This window comes from Nicotiana tabacum, chromosome 6, assembly GCF_000715075.1.
Source record: "Nicotiana tabacum cultivar K326 chromosome 6, ASM71507v2, whole genome shotgun sequence".
NCBI classification, from domain to species: domain Eukaryota; kingdom Viridiplantae; phylum Streptophyta; class Magnoliopsida; order Solanales; family Solanaceae; genus Nicotiana; species Nicotiana tabacum.
In genome coordinates, this window is record NC_134085.1 from 65317515 (window position 1) to 65336480 (window position 18966).

Below are 18966 nucleotides of genomic sequence, written 5' to 3' on the forward strand. Positions count from 1 at the left end.
GCATTCATTCTCTTTCCTTCTATAAGGGCTAGTTGCTCATAACGACTTTTTACCCATTTCGCGTCGTCGAGCTCAGCTTCTTGTATGATCCTTAGGTAAGGAATTTCTACCTCAGCGGGAATGACAGCCTCTGTACCGTAAACTAGCATATAGGGGGTTGCCCCGGTTGATGTGCGGACTGTGGTGCGATACCCCAGTAGAGCAAATGATAACTTCTCGTGCCACTGTTTATGCTTCTCTACCATTTTCCTCAATATCTTCTTGATATTCTTGTTAGCGGCTTCTACAGCTCCATTCATCAGAGGCCTGTAGGCTGTGGAATTCTTGTGTCTGATCTGGAAAGTTTCGCTCATAGCTTTCATCAAGTCACTATTGAGGTTGAAGCCATTATCAAAAATGATTGATTATGGAATTCCGAATCGACAAACAATACGGTCGCGGACAAAGTCTGCCACAACTTTCTTAGTCACTACTTTGTAAGATTCTGCTTCAACCTATTTGGTGAAATAGTCTATGGCTACCAGGATAAACCTGTGTCTGTTGGAAGAAATAGGTTTGATTGGTCCAATAACATCCATCCCCCAGGCGGCGAACGACCATGGTGAGCTTGTTGTGTGAAGCTCGCTTGGAGGTACCTTTATCATGTCTGCATGTATCTGACAGCGGTGGCATTTTCGGACATATTGGATGCAGTCCGTTTCCATAGTCATCCAAAAGTAACCAGCCCGGAGTATTTCTTTTGCTAAGACAAAACCGTTCATATGTGGACCGCAGGTCCCAGCATGAATTTCCTCTAGTAGCCTGGATGCTTCCTTTGCATCGACACATCTTAATAATCCTAAATCGGGAGTCCTCTTATATAGGATTCCTCCGCTGTGAAAGAAGTTGTTGGACAATCTCTGAAGTGTGCGTTTCTGAGTAGGATTTGCAAGCTCCGGGTACTCTTCTTTGCCAAATAGTCCTTGATATCATGAAACCAAGGCTTTCCGTCTGCTTCCTCTTCGACATGGGTATAGTAAGCTGGCTGATTATGGATTTTCATTGGAATGGGATCAATGAAATTCTTGTCGGGATGCTGTATCATAGATGATAGGGTAGCCAATGCATCAACGAACTCATTTTGGATTTTAGGAACATGATGGAATTCCATCTTCGTGAACCTCTTTCTCAATTCATGTACGTGATGCAGATATGGGAGTATCTTGGAGTTCTTGGTCCTCCATTCTCCTCGTACCTGATGTATAAGCAAGTTTGAATCTCCAATCACTAGCAGCTCTTGAATGTTCATGTTAATGGCCATTTTGAGCCCTAAGATGCATACTTCATACTCGGCCATATTGTTGGTGCAGGGGAACCTGAGTTTGACAGACACTGGATAATGCTGACCGGTTTCTGATGTTAGGACTGCTCCTATGCCAACTCCTTTGAAGTTTGCCGCTCCATCAAAGAACATTCTCCAACCGTCATAGGATTCTGCAATGTCTTATCCTATGAATGATACCTCTTCATCAGGAAAATATGTTTTCAGGGGTTCATATCCTCCATCCACGGGGTTTTCAGCAAGGTGGTCTGCCAGTGCCTATCCCTTGACCGCTTTCTGAGTTACATAAACAATGTCGAACTCACTCAACAGGATTTGTCACTTGGCTAGCTTGCCGGTGGGCATGGACTTCTGAAAGATGTACTTCAAACGATCCATTCTCGATATGAGATATGTAGTATAGGCACAAAAGTAATGTCTTAGCTTCTGAGCTACCCAAGTCAAGGCACAATAGGTGCGTTCCAATAGAGAATATCGGGCGTCGTACGAGGTGAACTTCTTATTGAGATAATAAATGGCTTGATCCTTCCTCCCCGTTTCATCATGCTGCCCCAGAACACAGCCGAAAGCTCCATCTAACAATGCAAGGTAGAGTAATAAGGGTTTACCTGGCTCGGGCGAGACTAAGACTGGTGGTGTTGAAAGGTACTCCTTGATTTTGTCGAAGGCCTTTTGGCAGTCATCAGTCCATTTGGTAGCGGCGTCCTTCTTCAACATCTTAAATATTGGCTCACAGATAACTGTAGACTGTACTATGAATCGGCTGATGTAGTTAAGCCTCCCCAAGAAACTCATCATATCATTTTTGTTCTTTGGCGGTGGTAGTTATTGAATGGCTTTGACTTTTGATGGATCCAGTTATATTCCTCGTCGGCTTACAATAAACCCAAGCAATTTTCCAGCAGGAACCCTAAATGCGCACTTTGCAGCGTTTAGTTTCAGGTTGTATCTCCGTAGTCTATTGAAGAATTTCCTCAGATCTTCCATGTGGTCAGTGGCCTTCTTGGATTTGATAATAACATTGTCCACATATACCTCTATCTCCTTGTGTATCATATCATGGAAAATGATAGTCATGGCCCTCATATAGGTGGCCCCTGCATTCTTCAGGCCGAATGGCATCATCTTGTAACAGTACACTCCCCATGGCATAATGAAAGCTGTTTTCTCAGCATCTTCCTCATCCATCCAGATCTGATGATAACCAAAGAAGCAATCTACGAATGACTGTAGCTCATACTTGACACAATTGTCAATCAGGATGTGTATATTTGGCAAAGAGAAGTCATCTTTCAGACTGGCCCGGTTGAGATCCCAGTAGTCGACACAGACTCTGACCTACCCATCCTTCCTTGGCACTGGCACAATGTTGGCTAACCATGTCAGGTATTCTACTACCCTGAAAACTTTATCTTTGATCTGCTTGTTGACTTCTTCCTTGATTTTCAAACTCATATCAGGCTTGAACTTTCTGAGCTTTTGCTTTATCGGTGGGCACATTGGATCGGTTGGCAGTTTGTAAGCCACAATAGACGTACTTAGACCAGTCATGTCATCATACGACCAAGTGAATATGTCCTCATACTCCTTTAGAAATTTTGTGTATTCTTTCTTCTTTGATGGAGATAGGTGAATGCTGATTCGCATTTGCTTGACGTTTTCTGCATCTCCTAGGTTGAAAATTTCGTTCTTGTCCAGGTTGGACTTAGGTCTATTCTCAAAGTTCTCAACCTCTTTGACAATCTCGTCAGGTATGTCATCTTCTTCTGAATCCATGTTCGTCTTTTACGTTATCTCATTGCATGTCACAGTCATTGGTTCATCAAGACAAATAATAGTAATGTTGTATAGGTAAATTAATGAGAGAAAACGATAGCAATAAGTATTGATTCATAAGAAAAATCAAAAATGCTTTTGATGAATTGAATAACTATTTTGAACATTAAAGATCTTATTGTGGGAATTGAAAAATACAAAAAGAAAATCATTTAGTAAATAAAATAGTGAATAATGCTTGTTGTAGACTTGCTACCCCGAGGCTCGTCGGGCTTTGGTTGTCCTGATGGTCCAATTCTTGAGATGTTCCCCTCTACTCACAGCCTGTATGGAAGGGCCTTCTTTCCCCTCCTCCTCGAGAATAACACAACAGTCCATATCATTGTCCTCCAGAAACAAGTTCTTTACCACTGCAAGTGTTTCTTCTTCATCTGAACCATAAATCATGTCTGCCTATTGGAAAGTTTGCTCCAGATGCGGTATTGGCTGCTCTAGTGGATAGTAAGAGCCGCGCCATGGTGGCGACCAGTTGTTGAATTCTTCCCAGGTGTATTCATATCCCAGACCGAAGGTAGTTCCATGTTTCTTGAGTTTTATGGGTTTAGAGATTCCTTGGAGGTGCTTGCCGAGCCCTTTGCCAAATTCGTACCCACTCCAACTTAGTATATTCTCGATTTTGTTATCCCACCATTTCTCTTTGTCGATAGCATTGACCCGTTCAATGTGGTGGTAAGTTTCTCCACACAGCTTCCTTCTTCCCTCGATCGTCGGAATGGTCTGGCGATTGTATATAGGGTTGCTACTATCACCGTGAAAGATCACTTCTTGGTGATTCCATTCAAACTTTACTGCCTAATGCATCTTTGATGCTACAGCCCCAACAGCATGAATCCATGGTCGTCCTAACAACAGGCTGTAAGACGCTGGTACATCTATTACCTGGAAATCAACCTCGAACCAGGTCAGTCCCATCTGCAAGCATAGACTAATCTCACCAATGGTGGACCTCTGAGAACCATCAAAGGCTTTCACATTGATCGCTCCATCCTTTATATCATGCAGCCCTTTACCCAAGTTCTTGAGCGTTACTAGTGGACAAATGTTAAGACTGGAACCTCCATCGATCAGGATTCTAGTGATGAAATAATCTTCGCATTGCACGGTGATGTGCATTGCCTTGTTGTGCCCCAGCCCTTCAGGTGGCTGCTCGTCCTCATGAAAGGTGATCTTATGGCTTTCAAGAACTTCTCCTACCATATTAGCCACTTCCCCACTAGTGATTTTACTTTGTACGTATGCTTCACTTAACACCTTTAACAAAGCACTCTTGTGCGCCTTAAAATTTTGCAGTAAAGAGAGAATGGATATTTGTGCTGGTGTCTTGTTTAACTGGTCGACAACCAAATATTCCTTGGCCTGTATTTTCCTCCAAAGGTCGTCCGGACCTGTCTCAATGAGGGGTGGCCGATTAGAGGCCTGCTTGCTTGATTCAGCTAGATGATCAGGGGTATAGACTCTACCGGTTCTCCTCATACCCTGCGTTGCGACGGTTTCTTAAATTCTGACCTTGCCCTTCCTTCTCACCTCAGCTGTGTAGTCCCATGGTATAATATTTGTATAGAATGGTGTCATGGTTGACATCGCTACTGGGATCGGCTCACTCCGAACGGAACATATGCCTTGGGTCAAATGGTGCGCGTGCATCTGTCGGCGACACGAATTCAACCTCAATTGGTGTTGGTATCTTTACGGATGGTGTTGCTTTAAACTCAAGTGGTACAAACATATTCACCTCAGCGTCCTCAGACGATTGGATCTGGACTATGATTGGATTGAGAGTAATTTTTGGCTTCTTTGGGTCATCACCTTCTACGATCAACCTGATTGATCCCTCGGGATCTCAGTTATCTTCTATTTCAATCATGTGGATACCTCCACCCTTATGGTCTGGAAGAGGGTTGTTGCAGACATTTGGAGCGGGTTCTTTTGCCATAATGATCTTGTTATCAATCAAAGACTGTATCTTGTCTTTCAAGGAAAGACACTCATCGATGGTGTGTCCTTTCATGCCGGAGTGGTATGCACAAGATTCGTTTGGGTTAACCCATTGAGAAGGATTTTCAGGGGTTCCAGCAGGGATGGGGTTGACATAACCAGCAGATTTAGGCCTCTCATATAGCTAGTCGATGGGTTCAACGATGGCTATGTATTGTTTTGGAGGTATGCGATCAAAATTAGGTCGAGGTCTAGGGAAATTTTGGTGTGCAGGGGGTGATTGATAATGAGATTGTTGAGCATTGTAAGTTTGGTAGACATGAGCGGGTTGGGAATATCTTGGTGAAGTAGGTTGATATGTAGGAGGTGGAGATGACTGATAAGTTGGTGGTGGAGCTTGGTATGAGGGTGAGGGTGCTTGGTAATTTGGGGTTGGCTGGTATATGAGTGGAGGTGTTGGGTAAGTCTGGTATTTGAGGGGAGATTTGGTCCCCTGTGCAACCATCACGGCCCCTACATCCCTTTTCTTGGACACATCTCCGGACTGTAAAGCCTTATTTGTAGCTTGCAAGGCCTCGAAGTTTGTAACAATACCGCTTTTAATACATTCTTTAATTTTCACCTAATTTGATAATGTCGGAGAACTTGTGGTTTTCAATCATCATCAGTCATTCGTAGTACCATGAGTCCTTAGCTCGGACAAAGAACTTGTTCATTTGCTCCTCTTCTAAGGCGGGTTTGACCTTAGCAGCTTCGGACCTCCAACGAGTAGCATACTCGCGAAACATCTCCGTGGGCTTCTACTTCAAATTCTGAATATAGAACACGTCTGGTGCATTGTCTGTATTAAACTTAAATCTATCCATAAAGTCAGATGCCATGCCTACCTAGCTTGACCACTTCTTGGGATCTTGGTTGATGTACCAAGATAATGCATCTCCTTTCAGACTCCTCATGAACAGCTTTATGCGGATCCTTTCATCCTTCCCTACTCCAACTAGCTTGTCGCAATAGGTCCTCAGATGGACCCTTGGATCACCCGTACCATCAAACATCTCGAACTTAGGAGGTTTGTACCCCTTCGGGCAGTTCAACATCAGGCTGTATGCAAATATCCTCATAGTTCAGCCCCTCGATTCCTTTGCTTCCCTCAACGCCCTGAATCTGGCTGGTCAGTTTCTTAAGTTCCTTGGTCAAGTTCCTGATAAGCAGATCCTTCTCATCAGACTTAGGTGTGCATGAGATAGCTTGGGTAGAGTGTGGCATGGTCTCCACATAGATATGAGTGTTATGGTGGCCTGGTGTATGGGTGCAAAAATGGTCATTTGTGGAGTTTTGAGGTTCTGGGATGAGTAGCGAAGTGTTGTTTGGGTTATGGCAGGTGTTACATTGGTTTTTTGGGGGATCAATGCGATGGTGAGGAGTGGGATGATTCTGTTGTTTTGGGATATTTTGATGAGGTGTAGGGTTTTGAGTGTTGGGAAAGTTGACATCTGGGGTGTTGAGGGAAAATGACAGGTTTGCCAAATTCCGAACCTGATCGAGCTCTTCTTGGAATTTCAGCAGTTTCTGTTCAAGTTGTGACACATTCTCGTTTGGAACCCGAATACCCTGGCTATCAGTGGCCTCAACCCGTTTAGCTGCGCTCTCCTTCCTAATGTTGCTTAAATCTTCCATTTTGCCTTTGTTCTTGCCTTTGATAGGACTAAGAGGAGAAGTGGGTGGAGGGCCCTTGGATATTGTGAAATAAAATAATGATGCCAGAGTGCACGAACTAACCTTTGGGGAGGGGAAATAATAAAAAAAAGGTAATCAAGTCAGTGAGGATTATAAAAAGTATTGCAATATTCGGGAATGTAAAGCGTGTCCTAATTTTTGGAACCTCTTTTGTGCCCTAGGTAGGCCTAGCGACAATTGATTTAGAGAACTTAGAATGCTAAATGCCTTATTTTATTGATAAAAAATAGACGAATCTTGAAACGACACTAAATAAGTAAGGAATAAAGGTCACTAATGGCCATTGGCCTTATTACATTTATAAAGAGAAAAAGATAAACTCCTATCTACTTGTCCTAGAAGGACCTTCCACAGATTCGGCATCCTTGGCTCCGTCGAACAGCTTCCCCAACTCGCGAAGTCCCAACAACAGGTATGCTCTGGCTAGATGTCCGCCTTCGGTCCCTTCAGCCTTTTGACAATCTTTAACCCTTTTGAGAAATTTCCTCTCCAGTTCTACTATGCCTCGCTCCAAGTATCCTAGTCTTTTGTTTGCACTGATAGCCATGTCTTTCCATTCCTCAATCAGCTTCTAGTTGGACTCTTGTATCTCGCGGTGTTCGCTCTCGCATTCATGGATCCTTTTGCGCAGCTGGTTGTATTTGACTTATGCCTCAGCCTTTTCATCTATAATTTTGTGACCTCGAACGAACTCTTGCTGGCCCAGACCATTATGATTATCTTCCAACCAACCAGAATAGAAAGGGGTACAACTGTCATGATATCTGTCTGGTTCTATGGTGTCTTTCCCCATTACGATCTTGCAGTGCCACATATGTTGGGCTTGGCACTTGTAGGGACTATCATCATTTTGGAAGTCAGCTCTAAAATGGCTCATCTTGTCGACCCCGGGTATAACTTACTTCTTACCAGTTTTCCTTATAACTCGAAGAGGGACGTAAGGGTAGGTTCCTCTTAGACCAATCAGTATCAGGAAAGGTGCATCTCTGGATCGGGCGATGAACTCCTCGGTCGAAAACCACGCGAACATCCATTGAACCTGTTCTTCAGTTAGATTATCAAAAAGCTCAGCCCATTCTTAGGCATTCTCCGGCTGAGCGAACATGTCGGGGATGTAATTCATTCGCTTTGGATGGTGGAAAGCGATGTGATCATCCCAGTCCCTCCGCTGAATTTCTTGTTGGTATTCACCCTTTTGGAGATGTTCCATGAGCCAAAGCTGAAGTAGTAGATTGCAACCTTCAAAATTTTTTTCTCCTCATTGACACTTTTCCAAGGCTCGGTATATGTCTGCGATGATCATGGGTACAATGCTGAATGTCTGTCCACCAATCCCCTCCATTAGGGTTTTGGTTACCATAGCCAACCTAGTATGGACTCTCCCTTTCTTCATCAGAAACACGATCAGACCTAGGAAGCAAAACATGAAGACGAAAACCATACGATGGATGTGTCCCGAGGACATGATTAGGTGCAATATAATTTTCTGTGGCCGTACCTTTCATACAGGTAGCCAAAAGGAATGTATGATTCCTTCAGGCATACCAATTCTGCCTTCTTCTTCAAACCCATCATCTTAAGGAAACCTTTGCATGTGTGGTTCTCGGGCATGAGCAAACCCGTAGTTTCCCACACCAGACCGGCTAGTCCCTCTATTTCCTCTAACAAAGGTGTCATCTCGATGTCCCCAAAGCGGAACACGACCCTTTCACAATTCCAAAACAATGTAGCAGCTTATGTGATCATGTTGTTAGGTTGGATCTCCAGGAGGGATGGTAGATTGCCCAGATATATTTTGACGAGGGTTTGGTTACTAGAGTGTAAATCTCTCCACCAGCTTAGCAATCTTGGGTGGATGTTGGTGACCATGCCGAATCTGGGGACTTCGTGCCTTATATTTCTGCAAGTTAAACAAAGTTAGGCCCTTACCCCTACCAGAATCGACTATTTAATATCAACAATTAGCATGAAGAATTTAGTTCTCCAAATAAATGCACAGAACGTGACAATGTCCATTTGGGTTTAGGGAAACCCAGTGGTCTTTGGACAGGGCTACCTTAAAGGATCATTATATGGACAGCATAACTGACCCGGCTAGGTTTAACCATAATGCATGCATAATTTAAACAGAGTAAGGTTTCTATGGGGTTTTAGACTGGTACCCTTGAGCGGACAACTCAAGGGGGAAGGCACGGAACCGCTGACTGCACCGCTGATCGACTAGTTTTACTGTAAATATGCCTTTCCGAATTTAGGGGGTAATGATATAGGAAGAGCGCAACCACTCATCAAATGTTGCTATAGTATTTGTTTGGCACGAGTGGAGTATGATGTTGAGAATGATTATACAATAATTAAAAGTATGTTGACATGTATTTGCATGTTAAGAAAGCGATAATACAACAGTTTTATAATTTAAAGCAGCAGTAAAGGAAGGAAACAAGAAAGCTATGTCAGTTTCGCTTTTGAAGAAGAAATTAAATGCATAAAGAAATTAAACAAGTAATTGCACATAGGGGGATACAAATTCACAAGAACTATCTGAAATGGTGAAAGCCTAAAAATCCCTAGCAGAGTCTCCATACTGTCGCGCCCCCTTTTTTTCCCCTTTCGAGGGAATCGAGTTCATGACATTTTGGGTATAGGACAACTCATTCCCTGTGGGAACAGGGTTTGCATTTTTGAAGAGTCGCCACCTAACTATTTTAAGGTGCATTAGGGCACCTATAGGGTTCATCTACAACTACGTTTGATAACCAGAGATAGGGTAAGGGCTTGAAATTATCCTAAAGGGAAGGTGTTAGGCACCCCTCAGGATCCACTAGTGTGGTTCCCGGCCGGACAGTTTTTTGTGAATTTGTGCAATTAGCAAACAAACAAGTACAGCTCGAATAATAGTGGATTTAAATGCACAAGTGTTTGAAAACGATTAATGAAAGCAAGGTTTTGAAAAGAGTTACAATCTAAACATGCTTATGAATGTAAAGGGGGTGTCCTAGGTTTGTTTATAATATATATCACATCAATGCAATACCCAGTATGACACTTCTCAAAGAGGGGCTACACGTTGTATTAGCGCATCGGTCATCATATCCATATTTACCCTTTCCCACACCGTGAAGGTAATTAGAGCGAAGGTTGGTCTCGATCCGTATTGCATGCTGTTACCCGTCCCTTCCTATCAGTCCTAGAGGAATTTAGGACTCCTATCCTATAAGGAGGTTCTAGGCAGACCCTCAGGTTTAAAGGCAAAATACTAAGGCAACATAAAAACAAGTAGGACTGCATTTAAAGGGGGAAAACACAGAAACAAGCATAAGGCTCAGATATGCCTCCACACATAATGCACATAGACAACATGACTTATACACAATTAAGGTCTGAATTCAGAATCCTAAAGTAGGGCGTTTAAGTAATAACAGCAGGACCAAATTTATTACATGACTTAGAAAAGAAGTCTGAATCAGGCTTACCTACTGATTTTAATAGTTGATAATTAAACAAAGACAATTTGAGTTTTTATTTAAGTAGTTACCTAAGGCTTGCCTAGGCGTAAAGCAGTATACAACAGTTATTCAGAATTGTTAAGACAGTTTGGGTATTATTTTACCCTAAGAGCATGCTGTTCTAGTTGGTACGAACGCATGGATTATTACCAGTTATTCAGAAAACATCACAATGTGAAAATTATTACTTACTACCTTTTCATGAATCAGTAATTAACTAGGAATTTTAAACAAAATGCAAACAGGATCCTAGAGCATGTTATCTAATATGCACATGTAAATGGCAAGGTTGTTGAAAACAGAATCCCTAAGACATGATTTTTAAATGTATACAAGAGTTGCAGAATTGTTGAAATACAACTTCTGAACGTACAAGAGTAACATCTTATATGCCAATGTTGTTATTGTCCTAGGAGCAGGATTTCTAAGTGATAAAACATGGGTTAGTGATGGATGAGATGCTGAAGCAGGAAACAAAGATCCTAAGAGCATGATTTCTAATGCATAATTATGAATATAACCCTAGTAACATGTTTTCTACCCTTTAACAACTATAACATGCATATTTACCCTATCCCTTTTCACTAGCCACCCCAATACTTGTTTACAAATTATTATAGACCACGTGATTGAATTACATGAGAAATGAAAAATAAAAAGTTACAACTATAGGAAGCCTGATTCTGACTTCCTCTCTGAGTTATGTAATAAATCTCCTCAAATGCCAATATTGTTCTGTAGCCTTTCTTATATCTGGGTGTATCAGAGTTCCCTAAGGTCCTCAAGGGATCCCGGGCAGTGCTCACACCCAGATTACATAACCAAACAAAGTGAGTGTAGTGTGGAAGGGCCAGCTCTTATGTGTCCAAGTTTAGAGGGAGCTCTAGGGTCCCAAGGCTAGGCTCACATAAAAGGGCAGGACTTAGTAGTCTAAGAGTATATGTGAGAGTGCTTGACATAGATTTAAAGGAGTTGAGTTGGAAAATATTTTTGAAAACAACATGTTTGAAATAAGTTTGTAAAACAGCAGAAGAGATGCTGAGTGAAAACAAATTTTGAAAGGGAAAGGGGATAGGAGCAACAACAACACACACATCACAAGTTCAGAGAGAAGTACAGATTCAGCAGTTACAAATAGGGAAGTAGGCATTGGAGACATAGAGGACCCAAATCAGGAACACATAATTAGTCATGAATTAGTGCTAATCAAGTACATTAGGATACATACTAGTTGAGGGACATAAACAGGAACAACTAAACATGCTGATTACATTTTTGAACAAAGGAGGGCAGAATTTTAAGTAAGCTGAGTAAAGCAGTAAACAAGAAGTGCAATTTAACAGCATTAGCCATTAAGTCAGTGCAGAAAGAGACAAGGATTGACAAACAAGGGAACACATAGAGTTGAGTTTCAGAATTTGAACTAGGAACATACCAGTCGAAGAAGCAAAGTGCAGAAAAAGGTAAAGCAATCAAAGTTCCACAGTCTAGCATTGGCTTTCAGCCGGCTAGACAAAGCAGTAGCACAAGTAGTAGAGAAAGAAGAGAGAGTTTGAGTGTATATATGTGTGTTCTGAAATAATTGTTCCTCTGCTTAAAGAAGAGAGGGTAGAGTATTTATAGTTTTGAAAACAGGCAGGAAAATAAGGTAACGAGTACTGACTTATCATAATTATAGAAATAATGCAAATTTGAATCAATTAAAGACCCAGACTCCCTTTAATTAAGGAGTCATAGTTCAAACGGATACAAATTGTATCAAATAAGGAAAAGAATTGCTTGTGAGACTGATTTTACTATAATAGGAATAGTAAAGCATGCATCATGTAATAAGGACTAGGTACAATATAGTTGCAACATAAGGAAAGTACACGTTAATTAACAACACAAAAACAAGGCAGAGTACGATTTGATTCTAAAAATTAGTTCAAAGAATCATGGATGAAATTGAAAATAACAGGGAATCAGTACTTAACCAAGGAAAGTATCACAAAAGTAAGGAAGCAATTTCGAAAAATCAGTACAGAGTTACAAGGAAAATACACAAAATCAAAGCTGTAGGTTTAAGGAGATTATGCAGAATCACCATAAATTATGCGAACAATCAGTAAAACAAATGGTCGGACCCATAAATAACACGGGTTTGGACAAAATCAAAGAAACCTTAAGAACAAATCGGAACAGGAAGCACAAGAGCACATAGAATACACATAAGGCCCAGAATGTTCAAGATAGTCATGCAAACACACCACAAATAAATTTAAACTTCGAATCGAACCCAGAAGTATTAGGGTTTCTTGACAAAAATGAATCGAGCCAAAAGGAAAGACTTAGGTAATGTTTAAAATGCTAAAAATCACAATAATCAGAAAGAAATCATTTTTTGCAAAAGGGTTTTGAAACCCTAGTTTGGAAAATGAAGAAACTGTTTGAAATCGGAGAAACATTTTTAGGAACAAGTGAAAAACTTAAGAAACTCATATATCCATCACAGATCTAAAAAGATCGGAAGATTTATACTAGATTTTCAGAAAATAGCAGAGATGAAGAAAAAAGTCGGTTAAAACCCATGGATACACCTAGATCGAAGACAGATCTAAAGGTCAGTAACAAGTCTCAAGAGCTAGGGTTTCAGAGAACCCAAAGAGGATGAGAAAATAAAAGATCATTACCGGTTTCAGCCGGAAAAGCCATGGACCTGACTCGAACAACCATAGATGGCCGGAATGTTGCATAAAAGACCATGAACGGAAGTTGAGCAAGGTCTGGACTAGATATCTTCAAGATCTTTCCACAAAATCACAAAAGCAGTCCACCAGGAGACGTAGGAGGCAAGTACATGTCTCAAACAGCCATGGGAGTCCATGGATTGAGTGAGGATCGAATGGGGTTTGGGTTAGTTTGGGTTGCGGCGGCTAGGGTTTGAGTTAGGTTTCAGAGAGAATTGAAGAGGAAAGGGGATTCAAGGGTGGCGGGTTGGTAGGAAATGAATTATGTTAGGGGGTCATTTGGGTTTAATTATGGAAAGGGGAATGGGGACCGTTGATCTGAATAATCAACGGTCAAGATTAAATGGGGTAGGTGGGGTTCCAGGTTCGGGCTTGGGTCCGGTGGGTTTTCAATTGGGTTGGGGTCCGATTTTTAATTAAAATTGGGTTGGGAATTGGGTATTGATTTGGCTATAAATGAAATACAAAAGGGGCTATTATTTAAATAGCTAGTTTTCCCTTTTTTAATTTATAAAAAATAGTACATAGTTTCTGAAAAATAAATTGAAAGTACTAAAGTGATTTATAATATCTAATTAACAATTTACAAATATAGGATCCGATTTTATGCGTATAAAACACAATTAAACCTTAAAATGGCTAATATTGCAATTATGTGCAATTTAGCTTTAAAAATACTAAATATAATTGTAAAAATATGCAAAAATTAATTTAGCCATATTTTGGCATAAATATAGAAATATCATAGAGCAATTATCAAAACAATAATTTTGGAAATAATTATTGAGGATTTTACGCATAAAAAGGGAGAAATAAATCAATTTAAACCTTTAAAATTATGGGAAAAATAATAAACACTTGGACATGCTTATATATGCTATTTTGAAGTTATTTTGCATATTGAAAATATATAGGGGAAAATTGGGTATCAACAAGGCCGACAAGGCCATACAATCTTTCATATACATGACATCTGTCTACAAGTCTCTAAGAGTGCATATACATCATAAAGGTCGGGACAGGGCCCCGCCATACCAATCAATATATGTCCACATCATACTGACCAAATAGGCAACTCTGGAGCAAGTGGAGTGCACCAACACCTTCCGCTGAGCTGATAGCCTACTAGGAGGAATGTCAACCTGTCTACCGGGACCTGTGGGTATGAAACGTAGCGTTCCCAGGCAAAAGGGACGTCAGTACGAATAAAGTACCGAGTATGTAAAGCAGGAAAACATAAATACGAACATTAATGTAAAGAGATATAGAGGAGATACAACATATGTCACGACCCAAACTGAAGGGCCATGACTAGCACCCGACCACACTTGCCGAGCACCAACGTACATTTCATCTAACCTTCATTATTATCTTTTAAGGCTGACGAGATCAATATAAATGGTAGACCTAGATCATGGACAACCAGCAATAAAATATGACGGCATGAACATACATAGCAGGGGATGACCAGACAATCAAGAAACTACGTATAAGGTATGAGCTACCACGCTACTATGAAAGACTATACAACAAAAACTAGCCGACAAGGCATACCAAACTATACATGAGACGACACCTGTCTATGAGCCTCTAAAAGAACATAAGTGTTGCAACATATCCGGAACAGGGCCCTGACATACCCATAATGTCTATAACAAAAATTGCATACCAAGACCAAGGCAAGTCCGGAGAAGGGATCTCGCCAATCACCGCTGAACTGGACAGTCTACTGTGGTGGGGGAGCTGCACCTGCCTGTCTATCAGGACCTGCAGCACGACATGCAGCGTCCACAAATAAAAGGATGTCAGTACGAATAAAGTACTGAGTATGTAAGGCAAGGAACCATAAATACGATCAGTAATGTAAGCAAGGATAGAGAATATACAACCTGTAACATCTTAGTACCTCTGAGGGCTACTTACATGAAATGCATGATACATATGTATAAATACATAAACCTTTAAAGCATTCGCCTCTATGGGCATCATCATTATCATATCGTACCCGGCCATAATAGGCTCGGTAGAATCGTACCCGGCCACGTGGAGCTCGGTAAAACCCAACTGATCAGTGGTTGCACAATAGGTGCCGTACCCGGCCAACTATAGTGTGGCTCGGTAGAGTAAAATAGATACATATATATAATGCATGCTCGACTCATGGAATCACATTCTAAACCTTTCGGAGTGACGTAAGGTCGGTATCCTCTGTACACGTTATTAGGACTAACTCTTCACTATGAACCTTATAAGAATCAGGAAGTACCAACAACATTGATAACATAAGACTAAGAGAAGCAACATTAACATCAATCGTTCCATAAGAGGGAAAACAATGTAAGTACTGCTAGCTTCTAAGAGTAGAGTATCTTGGAAGATCATTCATTACATTATGTACAATCGGAGTCGTGCAAAAGAAGGAAAGGGATAGCCTCACATACCTTTCATATACTGCCCCAATCTCAAGCTATGCAATTGTCAAAACTCCTTAGTCTACAATAAGAGAAACGATACTATCGTTATCATTTAAGCGTCATAACTATTATGTATCGACCACAACCTATTTTACGATGAAACGGACAGCACCTCCCCTATATATATGACCTCACACCATTCAAAACAGTCACCAAACATCCCAAACAACATCAATAATAAACGTATTGAGCCTCCCAAAATAGTCCACACACAGCCTAATCACTCCATACATACGACGACCACCGTAGTCGTGTCAAACAACCTGGAAATGTTACGAATAACTATCAGCCCATAACCCTACATATATATGGTGTTTCTCCACACCCTTCCTCATCCAAAACTCCACAAGATAGTAGTAAAATACGCAGCCCAACAACAACGCAAAACAGTCCACAAAACAATAACATTACTACCAAACCTTTTGATATATATCTCACAAGTTCTAGCTTCAATGGCTTAGCCGCAACTTGGATAATCTTAAATACATATAGAGTAAGAGGTTCCTTACCTTTATACAGAAAGAACAACTGCAATTTGACCTTAAATTTCCATGAAATATCCCTCCAATGCTGCCACAACAACAAAAGAGCGAAACTAGTGATCAATTAGTGTTTTTCGGCACTAGAATCACTTTAGAAGGCTTGAAATCACCTAGGATTGATATTAAGAACATTAGGGAGTATTTACAGAACATAAACCATTTAAAACAACCTCCCACATGAGCTGAAACGACACAAAAATGAGCAACATCAAAAAGAACAAGAGACTTACTAGCGCCACGGAATTCCCGACACTTGATTTGTGTTGTTTGCCCTTTTTTTGGGTCTTGAATCTAGAGAGAACCTTGAGAGGATGTTCCTAGGGTTCTAAGATCTGAAAATAGTGAAAAGAAATGACTTAAAACGGGTTGGAGGCATCCTATATAGGTCCAAATATCTTAAACCGACTTAGTGGGCCCCATAGAGAGGTGCTTGGCGCAGTCTCGCGAAAAGGAAAATATCTCTCTACTCCAAGATCGTATCGATGAACGGTTTAATGAGTTGGAAACTAGACTCATAGATCTTTAATTTTGTTGGTAGATCACCCCGTAATTCCTTGTAAATTATGAGAAAAGATTAGAAACATTTGACCTAATGTTTAAGTAAAATTATGAACCTAAGTTGCGACAACTTTTGTCGACTTTTGTTTCATAACTCGTTTGACTTCAAGACTTATGATACGGATATTATATGATTAAAATACCTTAATAAATGACCTCTTGAGTGTATTAAGCACCGCTAGATTACCTGAAAATTTGAGTTACAACATCCTTGATTCGTTTAACTTCTAATACTGGTTAATCACCCTTATACACTCTTGTATCACTTAAGACCAATAGGATAGACTTCTTATCATCTCAAAGATAATTCCTTCTTGGTAGACTTTTTAATGCCATAGACTAATATATGGAATGAACTAACACATGTGGATATGGGTTGTAACAACATATATATATATATATACACATAGACTTTTAAAAACATACGCCTCTGTGGGCATCATCATCATAATATCGTACCTGGCCTCAAAGAGGACTCGGTAAAAATGTACCCGACCATCATAAGACTCGGTAGAATCGTATCGCACCACGTGGAGCTCGGTAAACCCAATTGATCAGTGGTTGCACAATATGTGCCATACCCCGCCGACTATAGCACGACTCGGTAGAGTAAAATAGATATTATATATAATACATGCTGGACTCATGGAACCACGTTCTAAACCTTTCAGAGTGAAGTAAGGTCGTTGCACCTTCGATTAACATCATGTACATCCATACCATCACTATGAACCTCAATAGGATTCAAGTATCATACATACTTGCTTAGAATAACTTTATAAGGAAAGAACAACATGGACAACCTTAGTTGCTAGGAGTAGATCCGTTATGAAATAGCGTATTCATTTCACTTTAGATCATGCCAAAAGAAAGAAGGAAGTGCCTTAACATACCTTAAACCCGTTGAGTCCCTAATACCTTCCAAGCAACTCTTCAAACAAGTCAACTCCATCTATCATAGTATAAGGAGATTCAAAATCAGTGCTGAGCAAAGGCTAAGTCCGTAACTCAAGCTAGTAGCTCATTTACGTAAATTCGGGTAGCATCTCCCCTGTAACAAGGGCCTCCTCCAATACAATTTACCAAAAACAACAACCAGAGAAATCCATCAACATATAAATATCAATAACAAGACACCATATAACAACAACAAATCACAACTGCTTCACGACGAGCGGCAAGCTCCGATTGGAATTCGTATAACCCATATGACCCCTTATAGACTTCTTACATCAATGTAAAAGTATAACTAACATTCTAATGTAGTCACCCATCAATGATTACATCCATATACCATATATTTATAACAAAGGAAACAATCCTCAATTCCAACTATCTTCAATTAGTAACTTTATTCACTAGTTCATGTCTACTCCATCCGTTTAACTTAATCAACATAGAGATAACCTTAAGCACATGCAAGAACACAATACACATACCTCCTACAGTAACTTCAAGTCGAAATCCAAGATATATTCAGCTTACAACAACCCTCAATGGCAATACAACACCATAGAAGTGACTTAAGCTAATCCAAGTATTATCTTGTAGTTTATCATCCTGAAAACTTAACCAACATAGAAGCAAGCTTAAGAAAAACTAGTAGGATATTATACTCACCTTATCCAGTAGCAACAAATTATAATTTCAGCCAAACACAGCCCACAACAATCCTTAATGACAACACAACCTCAAAGAGGTGTTGTTCTTCACTAGAACTAAGTTTTGATGTTGAAATATGGTGTAATCACATCAAACCCTTGTGGTATCTGTTTATAAGGGTTAGGAGAAGTTTGGAGACGAAGTTGAGGTGAATATGAGTTAAAAATAGGCGTCCAAATTGTTTATAAAGTGAAGTGGGTCGACCACCGCCTAAGTGGGTCCCATTGGGAGCTGCTTGTGCAGTCTCGCAAAAACGCGAATATCTCTCTACTAAGATGTCATATCGACAAACGGTTTAATGCATTAGAAACTAGACTCGTAGATATTCAATTTGGTAGGCAGATCACCCCATAATTCTAAGTATGTTTGGAGAAAAGCTCAACTACATTTGACCTAATTTTCAGCAAATTTATGAATGTAACTTGTGATGACCTTTGCCAACTCTTGTTCCACAACTTGCTTGCCTTCAAAACGTAGAAAATGACTATCATACGACTAAAATAACTCATAGAATAACCTCCTTATGATATTAATAACCTTAGTCTCACCCCAAAGTACATGTTATAATATTCCAAACTTGTTGACTTCCGATGAAACTTATTTTCTTCATTTGGTTTAGCTTCTAAGCTTTCCAACCCTCTTGGTACTTGTTATTCATGATCTTAA